This window comes from Silene latifolia, chromosome 11 (assembly GCF_048544455.1).
Source record: "Silene latifolia isolate original U9 population chromosome 11, ASM4854445v1, whole genome shotgun sequence".
NCBI classification, from domain to species: Eukaryota; Viridiplantae; Streptophyta; class Magnoliopsida; order Caryophyllales; family Caryophyllaceae; genus Silene; species Silene latifolia.
The window spans coordinates 10715167-10731076 of NC_133536.1; the positions used below are offsets into that span (position 1 = coordinate 10715167).

Here is a 15910-nt window from a genome sequence, read left to right on the forward strand (position 1 = left end):
TTCCTTTTCTATTCATGTCAGCATTTCGTATCGAGGTTATTATATCAACCCGAGAAAATTCGACATAAAATAAAAAAAAGTGGGCTATTGATGAGAACCAATTAGGTTGGGAGTGAGACCACCTCATTTGGACTAGTTGTCGACCTAGGTTGAACCCGAGAGGGAGAACCCAGGGAGGCTGTCTTCAATCTTGAGTTTGAAATCGACTCTCGAGAGATGAAGTGAGATAACTTGGAAACCAACGTGGGTTTAATAACCTTGACAAATACTCAGGTATTTGGGTATTGAATTAGGGAGTCCGAGTCACGAACCCGGGAGGGAGGTGAGTTGGGGATACTAGTGTCCTATCATGATCCCGGAAGGGAGTTAGTAGGCGAATTAGAGGCGTTTTCCTTCTTACACTTCACATTAACGACTAATTAACGGAAATTATCATAGTAATTGAGCATGTCGGTGGACAAAATCGGATCCTAGGCCTTTATTTATTGTTTAGACCATTACTATTTCTATTACTTGCTTTCGTACTTTAGTTGTCTTAGTTATTAGTTTAGTTAACTAGTTTAAACTCAATCAACTTCTTAATTCGCGACTCCTTGTGGTTCGACCTCGATTACCCTACTACATTAGTTGAGTTAATTGTTTGATTGGGGGAGGACGATACACCCCACTATCACTCGGCTCGACTCGTTTACACCCCTAGTTTTTTATTTGTACATGTGACATTTTACATCATGTAGTCCATTATAATATAATACTCTCTCCTATTCTAAATAATCAATCAATCAATACTATATATTAAATCCAGAAACCAAAGGACTTCAATGTAATTAAAGAAGTTATACAAATTAATTATACTATATAGTTTTAAATCCGGGGAAGTGGTAAATGACCCCCTTAAGTTTGATATAATGTGAGATTAACCCCCTTAACTTTGCTTTGGAGTAAACAAGCCCCTTAACTTTACTATAAGGTGACATCAACCCCCTTCTATTTTTCCGGTCAAAATCTCACCGGATTTTTCAATTTCTCACCAATTTCTCATATTGGTGTATATTATACGTTTAATCACTCAATGTTATACTTGGATACTGTACGTAGATAATACCAAATATACCGACTTATTTTATCCCATTCCAACAATTCGTATGTCCTAATTTTTTTCTATCTCGTCCTCCTATCTTCCACCTAACTACCCAACATCAACAATTTATTTGTCCTTTTTTCAACTGTTGCCAAACAAAAATAATGATCCTTATCTTTGAATCTCATCTTTTTCCTTTTACATTACGAGTAATTTCTTGATGATCCTAATAGATTTGTTCCAAGCTTACTTAATTGTATTCATAAGCTGCAACTCTAACATCAAAAGTATGATCTCTACATCTTCATCTAGTTTTTTTCATTTCTTGTGTTATTTATTTGTATTTTTTCTGTGTTATTGTCTCATCTCATGTAATGATCTTTCTTTGCTATTCAATTGAGAATTTTTTTTTGAAGATGTAATTATTCTGTGGTATAATAGTTGAACTCGATGTTTTATACAATTCAGTTTCATGGTAATTGTTACTCCCTCCGTCTCAATCATTTATTTAGCTTTGATTAAACCACCCCTCACAATTAAAAAAAAATAAACAAATGAATGAGGCGGAGGGAGTAGTAGATTTAATTCATAGAAGTTTGATGTGTATGATTGTAGAATAATCAAATAATCGGTTTGGGTAGAATAAGTATTGTTCCCAGTTCATGTTGCTCAACTCCCATCAATATAGACAACATTTCATTATGATTATAGTCATTATATATAACCAAACTCGCGTAACCAAGCTTAATTCATCTTAGACGAGAAAAAATAAAATAAAAACTAGCAGTAGCATTTCTAATTTAACATTGATTTCTAATAAAAAGTAGCAGTAGCAGTGCCATTTCTAATAAAAAATAACAATAGCAGCTCCCATTCGTCAGCCTAGGATGCTAAACACGAGGCAGTCGAAAGTGAATGCATAACTGAGCTTAGAACAGTAAATTGGATCCAAACCTTTCTAGAGAAGATTAAATGCTCTCTGGCTGATCAGAGTTCACTTTATATTTGCACGTACGACTTTTGTGTCCTGGTTCTTTGCACATGGAACACATCTTTTCCTTTTATTTGGAGGTCTCCCATACTTCACTCTAGGATCACTTGGTAAAATTGAACTCCCATCAACTTTCTTCCACATACTTTGACCATTCAGTGGCTCTAATGAGAATGCATATGATGTCTCATAAGCTTCCTTACTATACCAAAATATCACATAACTTTCTGGATTTTCATTCATGGAGCATATTGCTTTTGTTGCATGTTCGCAGGATATCCCAATATCGACATGTGCACTTACATTCATCCAACCTGACGACAAAGGTGAGTGTACTATTATGAACATGTTGTACTTCATACACATTTTGATTTGCCTCTATAGCTTTCCAATTCCTTGTAGCCTGCATGTGATCTTTTATTGTTGCTTGAATTCTAGGCGTAACAATGTCACTACATTTAGCAGCTTGCACTTTCTTCTCGAGCATCCTACTCATAACCTTTCATCTTATTTCTTCCAACATTGTGAGTATAGGCTTCTCTCTTGCTTCAAGAATCCATGAGTTAAAGGTTTCTGCCATATTATTGCAAGTAACACTAGTACATGCCCACCTTTTGTAAAAACACTTGCATAACTTTTTCACATCTCTTGAGCACATTTCAAGATGAGCCTTTGAGCTTCGTTGTTGTAACTCATTCATTGCATCAGCAAAGTCTTCATTTGTATATGCTTTCACCGCTCTCCAAAATAGTTTGTGTAAAGGAGTACCTTTAACAACCTTAATCCAATTAGTAAAGATATGTCTTGCACATAGCCTATGCTCAGCATCAGGTAGCAAGTCAGCTATTGTAGGTACCAAACCCTGTTTTTATTCGTGTAAAAAAAGGTATTAGTAATAAAGTTTATTCGTCAAAAGCACATAAAATAAAAATAGATTCGATAGAGAAATGAAAGCATCTTATTCGTGTACCTTTTGTTGATCAGATAACAAGGTCTATTTCTCCCCAGTTTTCATGTCTAGATCATTTATGAGATGTTCGAGATACCAAGACCAACTCTCTTTAGATTCTGACTCGACTAAGCCCACGCTACTGGAAACATTTGATTGTTGGCATCCCTACCCGTGGCACAAAGTAATTCACCTTTACAATAACCTTTAAGAAATGCACCATCTAAACCAAGTACTCTTCTACACCCTTTCAATAATCCTCTCCTAATAGCAAGAAAACACACATAAAACATATGAAATTGGGGAATTGATTTTGATATATGAGGCTTCACAGCTAAAAAAACACTAGTCCCCTTGTTTGACCTTGTTAATTCATGCATATAGTCTCTGAGTGATTTATATTGTCGCTCCACTATCTTTGCACATGCGGGTAACGCATTTCTTTTTGCACTAGAAGCTTGCCACCTACTGATGTTTACACCATATGTCTCTTCTACATCCTTTGTGAACAATTTTAGTTTCCATGTAGGATGTTTAAGAAGTTTCTCTTGGTACTCTTCCGCAAAACAAATTAGCGCCCGCCCTTCTATTTATTTTGGTTGGTGCACAAGTATGGACATCTTTAAAAAATCGTACCTGTAAGCATCCAAATTCTTTTGTATACCTAGCACTTAGCTTCCATTTGCTTCTCGGATACTTTGTACACTTCACCAACAATCTCTTTGGTTCATTATGACAATAATTCCATGCTGTTTGTGTTTGACAACTATAATATATTAGAGCCTTTCTCAGCACCTCAACTTTGTCAAAAAGTTGTCCTAATTCAATTTGGACTGAACCAAAAGGCGTGTCACGATCATACATATGCCACTCATGTTTCTCAAGATTTTCAAGATTTTCATCGCCATCACTTAGGCTAAGAGGGCCTTCGTCATCAGTACCTCTCTCACATAGGTGTTCTTCTTGGTTAAGTTGTTCATAATCATTTTCATCAACACCCCAATAATCATCTTTCGACCCTTTAACCTTCTGATTTTCCATTTCTTCCACTTTCCTTTTCATAATTTCATATTTTCCCGAAGTATTTCTCTTGGAAATCCACAATTTTTTCTTTACCTGTGCATCAATAAATTCACCATCTGTGCTGCCAGCTAGCTTCTACGTCATCAATAACCTCCCCAGGCTCACTCCAGCATGTTTCCTCAACTTCATCGTCTTAATCTTCTTTATCATTTTCAATAATCTCTCTGTCGGTTACATGTACTTGCCGCATGGACTTTTTCTTCAAAATAGTCTTGCCTTCAGAAGGTAAATCAGCAAAATCAGCACTCGTGCTTGTTTCTTGCGGATTCCCTCCATCAAAGTAGATCTCAATGGTCCCATGTGTAACTCCTTCTGTCTGCAGTTCCACTAAGGTTTCTTTATCACATAATATTTGCACTCCTGCTCCTTTAATGCGAAAAAAACACATTGCATGCGGGTGACCATACAACTCTCTAGCCACATTTCTTACTTTTTCTAAAGTTAACTCACATATATCAAAGCTACACTCGGCACATAATCCATCCACATAGTCTACATCTTCCTCCATTGGCAATAATTTACTCCAATAATAGTACGTACAAGTAACAATATTTGGGGGTAATACACCTGAGAACAAAAATAAAATATAAACTAATTAAGGTTTTTCACAAAATTCCGAAGGAATTCATCTAGTAAATCAAATAGGTCATTGTCACTATTTTCTTATTAACTCGTATTTATATAATTATTATGTACAAACCTAATATTAGTTTACTCCATGCTTAATAATTGATGCTGATGGGGCATATTCTGCACCGCTGACCAAGTCAACATGATTGAGCAAGGTCAAAGATATCCACAGCAAGTCAACGACTTGGACAATCTAGCCGTCAGCCCATTGCCCATCACTGGGTCCCGGCATGGTAACTGCCGGTAGGGGCACATACCCGCGTACTCATATCCAAGACCCCTCGGCGGTGAGTCAACAGGATCCGCCGGCCAACCATAGCCCCTCCCGAGGGGTAGATCGGTCTTTCCACCGCTAGCCACTTGGCCACTTGGCTACTACGTGACAAAAGGTGAAAGCCTATAAATACTCCTCAACCTTCATTGAGGAAAGGATCCCAACTAATCCACAACTAAACCTAGATACACTATTCATCTGGTAATATCTTCCTTATCTCTCTACCATACACATTCAGCCAAGAAACAACTTATCTCTTAAGTTTACTGACTTGAGCGTCGGAGTGAGTACGCTTGGCACAAAGCCAAGCCCTCAGTTTGTTCATTGTTGCAGGAGAGGCCGTGAGGAACGATTGAGACCAAAGGAGAATCCAACTCAAGACATCATTCAACAAGCCAAGGGTGGTAACTATACCGCTCCGGAATTACACCAGGAACAATTGGCGCCGTAGGTGGGAAAGACACTAGAAGCTAGTCACATTCATTCCCAAACAAAAAAAAAAAAAAACAACAAAAACCCACCCAAAAAGCTAAGAAGATGTCAAAACAACAAGACGCAGATCGTGGACCGACGAAACCGCATTCTACCACGATGACACTTTCAACAATTCGAATCGTGGCCCTCCACCGGCGGGGTAATCCAACCGAGTTCGGCATGCCAATAATGCCGGACACGTCACGCCGACCAACCAACCAGGTCACCATCATGGGACACGTGGTTGACATAGCAAAACTAAAGATGGTCCTGGACCTAATTAGTAATACGCCCGCTCACACTGTCACGCCGACAAGAGCGGCGGAAAACGCCCAGAGACCGGGGCCAAACGTAACTCCGAGAAATTTGAACGGAGCACCGGGAGAAGTCGACCCAGCCAAGTCGCCGGGGGAGCCCAAAGTGGGCGTGGTAGACCTAAGTCCTTCCCGCACTCATGGGAGGACAGCGTCCCCGCAACACGAACGAGGCTTACCCCGGAGGAACTGAGGAGTCCGACTCGGCAGAGTTGGAGAAGAAGTCCGAGTCGGAGAAGAAGTCCTTCCCGCTACGAGGAAAGGAGCCGGATTAGGAATGCGAGGAGCCGATCGCCGCGCGTCGCTCGATCACGCGGTCGACGACCCCCTCAACGCCTACGTCCTAGACGTCCGGTGCCAACTAAGCTCAAGTTGCCACCTCTATCATACAAAGGAGACAAAGTGATCCACCGACCACGCCGAGGCTTTCGAGTCTTACATGTCGGTATGGGAACAGCCCGATGAGGTCCAGTGCCGAGTCTTCCCGACAACTTTGCATGGGATGGCTCAAAGTTGGTACAAGGGGCTTCCTGACGGCTCGGTATACTATTACGCCGACCTAAGAGACGCCTTCCTAGCCCAAGACTCTTGCAACAAGAGAAGGGCCGTGGAGACATCGGACCTCCTAACTATCAAACGGGAGGGAGGCGAGTCTCTACGAAGCTATGTGAAGAGGTTCGACGGAAAGGTCCAGCAGATTCGAGAAATTAATCCCGAATTGGCGGCCTTCGGCGATGAAAGGCCTCCCAAGGGGAGACTTGAAAAATGAGCTCATCAAGTGCGGAGGCTCGAACTTGGATGCCGCCGGGAGGATGGCCGACCAGGCCATCAAGGTAGAAGACTATCACAAGACTCGGGTAGGCCCCGGCGAGGCCGAGCACTCGAAAAAGAAGAGTCACCGGGAGGACAACCCGGATGAGAGACGCCGTGACAACAACGGGTCACGGTCCGATGAAAGACGCCGTGAGAATAATAGGTCACGGTCGGACAAACCTGCCAGGAGACAGGACTCGACGGGCGCCGGGTGGAGTTCGGGAACGTACCACCGCAGGCGGTATAGTGATAAGACCCCTCTCGTCGTATCGGCCGCCGAGGTCTTTGCCCCGAGCAAAAGCGAGGGCCGAAGTGGGAAAGACCCCAAGCCAAAAAGTGACGGTGACACGAGCCAAGATCGTGGAGTACCACGGCCACACCGGCCATTTAACCAACGACTGCCGCATCTAAAGAATGCCATTGAAGAGCTGATCCGGAAGGGGAGCCTCGGCAAGTACGTTGCCAAAGGCCAAAAGACTGACGCCGACAGCTCAGGTAAGAAATCCGTCTTCGAACGGATAGGAGTGATCCATGTTGTCATCGGGGGCAACGAGAACGGAGGGTCCGCTCATGGGCACAAACGGCACCTGAACGAGCTATATCAGGCCATCAACTTTGTGCCCAACACAGCGATCCCCGCTTCCAACATCCCCGATATAACCATCGGAAGGAAGGACTACGAAGGAGTCATCGCTCCTCACAGCGACCCACTTGTAGTCAATTTGGACATATCCAACCACCTGGTCAAGAGGTGCCTGATTGACACAGGCGCGTACACAAACATCATGTTTGGAGTGCTTCCTCGGCCTCGGCTTTGAAAGTCAAGGACTTAAGCCCCGCACCAACCCACTATACTGACTTCTCCGGGGCCGGCTTGGTACCACCGGGATCAATCGGACTCCGGTGACGTTCGCGAAAAGAATGCGGCTAAAAATGTCCTAGCCGAGTTCGTGGTCATCGACGGCTCGTCCGCCTACAACGTTCTCATAGGCCGAGTCACCCTGAGCGAGGCCGACGCAGTGATGTCCATCCAGGGCCCTAACACTGATGTATGTCTCGGACCGGGGGGAAGCGCATAAGCTCGTCTCCAAATACGAGAATGACGAGGTGGTCAACGTCCAGATAGCCGCCAGAGGATGCAACATGCAATCCCTCAAAGTGGCCAAGAAATCAGAGAAAGGGAAAAGTCTATCCTTACGACAGGAGGGCGACCTCATGGATGTAACTAGCGGCTGACTAGGACGTTGTGCCTTCGACATGCCATTAGGACGCTGGTAATCTCGGGAATAACCTATGTAGCGGCGGAGGTGTCCAAAACAGCTGTGGGCACCCCGACGCATGTTTTTACCTAAATAAAAATCATCCAAGTCTTCCATCAAAATGTTCACTCTTCCCATAGTCGCTAGGAAGCAGCAGACGCCGACTCACACTGTCATGTCGACAAGAGCGGCAGTCTTTGTCAGTAAGCAGATGTCGGCTCACACTGTCATACCGACAAGAGCGGCAGTCTCATGAAGAAACAGGCGCCGTCGCAGTCACCCCAAGTAGTAGACGCCACGGCAGTCACCCCAAGAGGTTGGACGCCGTCGCAGTCACTCCAAGTGGTAGACGCCACGGCAGTCTCATGAAGAAACAGGCGCCGTCGCAGTCACCCCAAGTAGTAGACGCCACGGCAGTCACCCCAAGAGGTTGGACGCCGTCGCAGTCACTCCAAGTGGTAGACGCCACAAAGGCAGTCTCATGAAGAAACAGCGCCATCGCAGTCACCCAGTAGTAGACGCCACGGCTAGTCACCCCAAGAGGTTGGACGCCGTCGCAGTCACTTCAAGTGGTAGACGCCACTAGCCTCATGAAGAAACAGCGCCGCGCATCACCCCAAGTAGTAGACGCCACGGCAGCTCACCCCAAGAGGTTGGACGCCGTCGCCTCACCAAGTGGTAGACGCCACTAGCCTCTGAAGAAAAACAGCGCCGTCGCAGTCACCCAAGTAGTAGATGCCACGGCAAATAGCCACCCCAAGAGGTTGGACGCCGTCGCAGTCACTCCAAGTGGTAGACGCCATTTAGCCTCATGAAGAAACAAAGCGCCGTCGATCACCCCAAGTAGTAGACGCCACGCGATCACCCCAAGAGGTTGGACGCCGTCGCAATCACCAGTGGTAGACGCCACAGCAGCCTCATGAAGAAACAGACGCCGCCGCAGCTATGATCACTCCAAGTGGTAGACGCCACTAGCCTCATGAAGAAACAGCGCCGTCGCAGTCACCCCAAGTAGTAGACGCCACGGCGATAGCCACCCCAAGAGGTTGGGACGCCGTCGCAGTCACTCCAAGTGGTAGACGCCACGGCAGATTCGTGAAGAAGCAAATGCCGGCTCACACTGTCACACCGACAAGAGCGGCAACCACGACCATCGCAGTTAATACTCGCAAAGTAATCAAAATGCCTTAGAAGCGTTAACACGATTGAGATACGCGCTCGGGCGCCTCGGCCAAGCCGAGGCGGAAACAAAGAGACACTCAATTAATAACGTAAGGAGACAACCTGGACGAAGACAGAGGTGCTAAAAGTACGGTTGAGGCAAACACTAGCGCAAGAAAAAGAGGTAAGGTAAAAACCTCGGCCAGGCCGGAGGCAGAAGAAACGAGCTCTTATTAAAAAAATGTTCAACGAATTACAAGTAATTACAAGGACAAACCAAAAGACAAAAGGCTACGGATATTATCTCCCTATGGCCGCCGTTGCTCGCCATCATCGGCCGGTAGCAAAGCACCTTCTTCAAGGGGCAACCCAGTAGCTCCCTCGGCGGCCTCGCCAAAGAGTGCCCCGGCCTTAGCCTCGGCATCATCGCCCTTGGCCAATCGGCTTCCGCCTTGGCCGCCTTGGCCTTCTCGGCCAACTGCCGCCTCCTCGGCCGCTTTTTGCTCTATCTTCACTCTCGCCGCCTCCTTGACCCCTCTCTCCACGGCTTTCTCCTTAGCCTCGAGCTTATCGTCAAACGACTTTGTCGTATTTGTCCCACGGAAAGGAACCTTCAAGAGGAAAAAGCTCCTCAATTACTTCGCAGCAATCGCGCCGGCGGATCCGGGTCGGAACACGGGTCGGGGAGCATTTTGGTTTGGAGCATCTCAATGTCGTCCTCCTTTTGCCTGATGATGGCCTCCTTGCTCCAGGATCACCTTCCCCGGATCTGGAATTTGCTCCTAAATTCGTTCCTCTGCTTTGGAGATAAAGGTCGGCATGCCTCCGAACAAGGTCACACTTCTCCAAAGAACTTTGCGGCTTCGGCCGCAGCAGCCTCGGCCTTGGCTCTCTCAAAGAAGGACCTCCTTTTCAGCGTCCTCCCCGAGCTTTCTCTCGGCCCAAGAGCGCCTTCTCGGCCTCCCCTAAGCCTCGCTCATTAAGGAGATCCAGCCTCGCCTTCGCGGCCACCTTCTTAGTGACATCAAGCTCAAGAGCGGACTGAGCCACAGCCTTCTCTTGCTCTATAATGCGAGCACCGGCCAGCTCGTTCCACCTCGCCAGCTCCTCGACCAACCTCGCACCTTCCGCCACGAGCCGGGAGGGGGAAACCTTCTGGGATGAAGGGTCAATAGTGACATTTCGACCGCTAGTCTTCGGTCGGGAAAGGGAAACCTTCTGGGATGAGGACCCAATGGCGACGTCATGATCAGCCTGCGCGGGTTCCTCACTCACTTGCTGCTCAACAGGAGCGACGACTGACAGCGGCTGATCTACAAAATTTAAAGAAAGCATCAGTATTAACATACATCAACATGCCGAAGAGCCTGTCATCGGCAGCGCCTGATGAACCGGCTAAATCGGAGCCACCGGATAGATCAGTACCGTGCTTGGCCATCTTGGCCGAAGGGCACATCTCCTCGTCAGCAGCAGAAGCAACGACAGCGGTAAAGGTCGTCTGTTTTTTCTTACGGACAAGGGGAGACCCCTCCTCCTCGTCAGAATCATCCCCATTAGAGATGTAAACGATCTCCACCGTCTCCTTCTGAACAGGAGGGATGGGGGGTGGAACTGGTGTCGGCGCCACCACCGCCGAAGACTTTGTTCTTCGCGTACGGCGCGGCACTTGACTAATGACCCTCGCCTGGGCTTCCACCGCATTCTGCGTCTCACCGCTGGTCCATAAGCTCATTCGGCGACGTCCTGCGGTCATGGGTTAGAGCCTTGGGATGCAATTGAGACACGGTCTTATCTTTATGCGGCCCATTCTCCGGAGGATATTCTCGACAGTCCGCCCAAAGTGGTCTGCAAAGGAAACAAAGCGGGAGTTAGGTGGAAGAAATAAATCAAAGTTCGAAGAACAAGAACATTGAGAGCGATGATGGGCCTCGCACCGACCCCACTCACCCCGCTAGGGCGGGTATGAGACCGACATAGCAAAGCGGCTCATCCCGAAGAATGATCTGCGCGGGGGAATCCATCTTCTCGACAGCCACTCTCATCCGTCTCAAAGAGCCTCATCGCCGACTTCTCATCCGCGTTAAGGTAGACACGGTGGCATCCATCTTGAGCTTCTTGTATGAAACCCACTTGTCACGCTCCGCCTTAGTCTCGCACCGCAAATTAACCGGTCTTTGGAAGGAGCGAGGCGCGGATAGTCATCCAAGCACCTTAACGTACACCCACCGATCCCTCCGGTCCTTGCGGGAGGTAAGTTTGTCAACGAAGCATAACCATGCTCCGTTTGCACTTGTACCATCCGACACGGTTAGATATCGATGGCCGGAGATAATGAAGCCGGCGGAATAAATTCACCTTTGTCGGGGCCTCTCCCTTGAAGAGACACACCAAACAAAACCGACTATGGTCCTCATGGCCAACGGGTGTAGTTGGGCAACGGCAACGTTCATGGCCCTAATGATAGCCATAACGTACTCATTTAGCGGAAACCGGAGCCCGTACTCCAAATGCCGCATGTATACACCAGTATGACCCGGGGGAGGACAACAGACCGCCTGACCCTCCCTAGGAATAACGATCTCGTACCCCTCGCCAAAGAAGAAATGGTCCTCGAAAAGTCTCTCGCCGGAACAACGGGCAAGCTTATGGGTCCAAGCACAGTCAAGGCTGACCTTACAAGCGTCGCCGTGATCCATAACGCGCTGCCTCTCCTCATTAGGGCGAGCCTTTTCAGCATCATCACCAAAATCGTCATCAACCTCATCGGAGTCATCCCATTCCTCCAAAACTCGAGGATCAACTTCAGGGGAAGGAGACCTAGCACCCCCCGGTGCAGAAGTACTAGCCCCAACGTCGACAGAAGACATGATAGCAATATTTACTTAACAAAATAAGAAGGAAGTTTGTTTGTTTACCTTAAAGAAAACACTCATTTAGGAATAACAATTTGAAAAATCAAAGACGAAGAAAACCCTTGAAAGTTCAGAGGAAAATTTTAGAGAATGAAATTGGTGGCCAAATTCACGGGATAACTGCCCTATTTATAGGAAAAAGCCCATGAAGAAGGACCAATCGTAGAAGAGAATGACCCATGAAACGTCAACCAATCGGCGTGCGGACACGTGTCGGACATGCAACCACGGGATGTCAATCGTTGCAACGATTAGACGTCAATCAATGCAAATGATGACCAAGCGTCTTCAACACGCCTATTCATATCTCCCCGCCACATAATCAACCAAGCAAAAAAGCGGCCGGGGCAATCAAATACAACCGGCACTCTCAACCCTGGGTCTCGGCCGGCGTCATTTTCTTTTCCACATCGGATGCCCTTTACGCATCCATGTGGAGGGGGATATGGTACGGCCTAAGAAAGACCAGGCCGAGGTAAAAGAAGCCGCCGCAGAAGAAGCCGATGCAGGAAATTTTTTACAAATTACTTGCGCAGAATATACGCTCAAACATACATCGGAGCCCATACCACGGCATAGACTACGCTGGGGGCAAATTGATGGGGCATATTCTGCACCGCTGACCAAGTCAACATGATTGAGCAAGGTCAAAGATATCCACAGCAAGTCAACGACTTGGACAATCTAGCCGATGCAGCCCATCGGCCCATCAGCCTGGGTCCCGGCATGGTAACCTGCCAGCCGGGGCACATACCCGCGTACTCATATCCAAGACCCCTCGGCGGTGAGTCAACAGGATCCGCCGGCCAACCATAGGCCCCTCGGCCGAGGGGTAGATCAGTCTTTCCACCTGCTAGCCACTTGGCCACTTGGCCACTACGTGACAAAAGGTGAAAGCCTATAAATACTCCTCAACCTTCATTGAGGAAAGGATCCCAACTAATCCACAACTAAACCTAGATACACTATTCATCTGGTAATATCTTCCTTATCTCTCTACCATACACATTCAGCCAAGAAACAACTTATCTCTTAAGTTTACTGACTTGAGCGTCGGAGTAAGTACGCTTGGCACAAAGCCAAGCCCTCAGTTTGTTCATTGTTGCAGGAGAGGCCGTGAGGAACGATTGAGACCAAAGGAGAATCCAACTCAAGACATCATTCAACAAGCCAAGGGTGGTAACTATACCTGCTCTGGAATTACACCCGGAACAGATGCCATTATCGAATTATCTAATCTCCCTTGTTTTGTATTTAACAGGTTTTAAACCCTAATTATATACAAAAATTGAACTATATATGTAGTAGATTCAAAGAAATTAAAGATGGAGAAGGTTGATTGTTTACCTTCAGGAGAGCGTGCAGACGAAGGCTGAGACGGAGAGCGTACATACATGATAGCTATAGAGACAAGAAATGGAGAAATGGAGTTTCATAAAGTGACGAAAATTAGGGTAGATGAAAGAGAGAACTATATCAGTGAAAATAATTCTTATTTTTGTATAGCAACAATAATATACGTTTATATATATTGTATCATTTGTATGTATTCTTAATCTTATCCATGAAACATATACAATTTGATGAGAAATTGGTGAGAAATTGAAAAATCCGGTGAGATTTTGACCGGAAAAATAGAAGGGGGTTGATGTCACCTTATAGTAAAGTTAAAGGGCTTGTTTACTCCAGAGCAAAGTTAAGGGGGTTAATCTCACCTTATATCAAATTTAAGGGAGTCATTTACCACTTCCCCGGTTTTAAATCAATAGCACCATGTGATGGACCCGATTAAGGGATCTCAATGCAAATATTATATAGTTTGGGTTAAAATTAAACTATATAGAAGCTTGGAAATTTTTCTAAACAAGGTCAATTTCCTTAAAATAAAATAATTAATTAAGATGGTCAATTTCCTTAAAATATAATAAGTAGGTTATAAATAATTCAAGTTAGATTCCATAATGTATAATATTGCATAATTCTTTCGATATGATTTAATGCATATATGTAATATATTTATATAAATATATAACCCTCTTAAAATTGCATGACTAAGTAGTAAAAGTAATTTCGTCAGTAAAGAAAAGAATTGTAGTAACATTGGATATAATTATATGATAGTAATCACTGATCATTTGAATAGTAAAAGTAACAATATTATTAACGAGATTAGTGAGAGTGGCAACGGGAATAGTGAAATAATCAATATTAATGCGGCAATAGTGAAAGTAACAATAATTACGGCGGGAGTAGTGAAATTATCAATATTAATGCGGTAGTAGTGACAGTAAGTCAGTAACAATAATTACGACGGGAGTAGTGAAAGTAACAATGATTACGGGCAAGTAGTGAAATGTTATTACTATTGTTTCATTAATAAGAATAAAATATTAATAGCGGGAGTAGTGAATTTGTCTCAAAATTTATTTCATTGTAGTTTTAAGATATGTTATAAAAAATATATGAATGCATGATAAATTTATGGGTTATGCAACTTTAAGTAATTTTATTTAATGAAAAAAAAAAATTAATGGTAAGTAAAGGTAGCCCGGGCGAAGCCGGGCACCAATACTAGTTTTATCTTATTTTTATCATCTCAGCCCACAATAATACTTCACAATACATTCCCTCTCTCCAATTACCTCACCCTACCATAATATTTTAGCTTATTTAATTCAAACACCGTTAATTTCTATGTCACCCATAAATATGGAGAGTTATTCAAAATATGAAGGAGTAGTTATTTCTCCGTACACTTTAATGTGAGCTAGTTTTACTTAATAGTTCACTAATCTTATACTTCTATATCTATATCTATATAATAACATAAAAAGTTAAGCTGAGTGGTATTTGAATGACACATGGCACCATGTACCATAGAGACACGTAGCAATCTTACAAATGTTCACCCTAATTATATCATGAGTAATAAGGTGTAATGATCACTCATCAAACTGGCTTTTCATTTCCATGTCTTCAGTCCTTCAATATTCCATCTTGAATGTGTTTGAATCCTTGGCATAAATGTGCCTATTTATACCAAACTTCATTACCAGTCATCAATTTGGTAATTAAAGCTAGAGACCGTTTCATTTTATTGGAATTCTCCGTCTTTAAGTCAGTGGTTTAAATTATGAATCTAGCCTACAAAACACCTCAAACTCGTAAGACTGCTTCAACGAATCTTCCTCGATTGCATCTTAGACTTGGTATTTTGTTGTGCTCCTATTACTTGCTTTTGGGTTTTCATTTCACAACCACCTATTTGTGTAATTGTGTTTAGTCTTTCCCAAATTTGAATGTTAAGTTGTGTTATTGCTTTTGGAATTACAACCGGTACAGATTTTCGCAAACCGTGCCGTCCTATGCTTTTTGTTGTATCCTTTATCCCGGCTATCTTACACCAAACTTTGCCGCTCCATTATTTTGTTTTTTCTGAAGGTTTAAAAGGTATTCGCTTAAAATTCCTATTTATTTATGTTTTTTGCACGTTTACTTGGTACTCGAAGAATGACATTGTGTATTACTTTCTCCATCATTATTTATCTCATGCATGAATGTCGTCTTTGGGCCTGAAGAATTAAGATATGATTTCTACTAACAGATTTTCTGCAGCAGCCGGGAAACCATCATAAATTAATAATCATCATTGATCCTAGCGACAGTTATTAGGAAACTCGGAAGGTAATGCGGACAAAATGGCAAAACGCAATAAAGTTACCTTGTATGCTTGCCCCAACTTACTAACTTCCATCTTTGTCGTACTTCCTGTTTTTTTTTTTTTTTCCAATCGTGACTAGATAACCAAATGGCAAAATGGCACGATACTTCTCCTCCCATTGAAAATGTAATAAATTATATTATACTCCGTTGATAGTTGATAATGAACTACATATTCTCCCATATCTATAACAAAGATTGTTCAAAAGTTAGCAAAATGTTTGAACAATCATGACTCGTCGTCATGGA

General features: G+C 44.3%; 1 long non-coding RNA gene across 1 annotated transcript; it reads left to right on the plus strand.

Annotated features, from left to right (window-relative positions):
* Positions 1-1224: 1224 nt before the first annotated feature.
* Positions 1225-15873, plus strand: LOC141612700 (uncharacterized). The gene is made up of 5 exons (XR_012529156.1): positions 1225-1368; positions 2347-2398; positions 2511-2596; positions 15284-15391; positions 15546-15873. It is a non-coding gene; the product is annotated as an uncharacterized LOC141612700 (long non-coding RNA).
* Positions 15874-15910: the final 37 nt, after the last annotated feature.